Source organism: Myotis davidii, unplaced genomic scaffold (genome assembly GCF_000327345.1).
Source record: "Myotis davidii unplaced genomic scaffold, ASM32734v1 scaffold751, whole genome shotgun sequence".
NCBI lineage: Eukaryota > Metazoa > Chordata > Mammalia > Chiroptera > Vespertilionidae > Myotis > Myotis davidii.
Window position 1 is genome coordinate 36317 of NW_006282195.1, and position 762 is coordinate 37078.

Consider the following 762-nt stretch of genomic DNA (forward strand, 5'->3'; position numbering starts at 1 on the left):
TCCGATTGGGTTATTTTAAAAGTGGACTGTGGGCTGTTTAGTTGTCTCCACCTCCCTTTGTCTCTGTGGCAGAAAGGCCTTCCTGGGGTATGTGCTTTCTGACATGCCTACAGTCTTTACCCACTTCCTCATTTCGTCATAGTTAGCTCTTTCTGACATCCTGTTTGCTCGGGGACTTTCCAGGTGCATGAGCCGCCCTGCAAGCAAACTACCAGTAATATTCCATTCATTGCTAAATGCCTTGCCTTGAAAATGGACCACCACTGACTTTATTTCTAACAATCTGGAAACGAAACCGGGATTCCCTGTGCACATCTGTGCCCTCTCCTTCACAAAGAGCTGCGGAAAAACAATACAAGCAGCCCAGGAGTAGAAAAAATCTGTTTATGCTAGGTCGGGCACACAAGCGAAAGCAGTTTCAGAGGTGCCGGCGACTCCCGCGGGCTGTCACTCAGGCACGAGGGGGGGCGAGGCCTTAGAATTTGTCCAATCAGGGGCACCGCTGCGGCAGGTGGGTGGGGCTATGCTGCGCACTGGCGTGGACAGTTCAGATCCCTCCAGGGGGTGGGGTCAGGGTCTGGTGTCCCTCCCTTTACCCGCCCCTCGTGGCTCTGTCGCCTCCTCTGTCGTGTTTGATCTGCACCGATTGTGGGAATTGTAGGAAGGGCTCAGGGACACCCGCGAAATCTAGACATGGTGAGTGTGCCACTCTGAGCGGGGCGGCAGGGAAGACGGGCGTGTGGACCTGCCTTGGCTGAGCCC

The 762-nt window shown here is 54.7% G+C and overlaps 1 pseudogene; it reads left to right on the forward strand.

Moving 5' to 3' along the window:
* Positions 1-583: 583 nt before the first annotated feature.
* The window catches only part of LOC102771745, a 6313-nt pseudogene continuing 6134 nt past the window's right edge, over positions 584-762 (forward strand).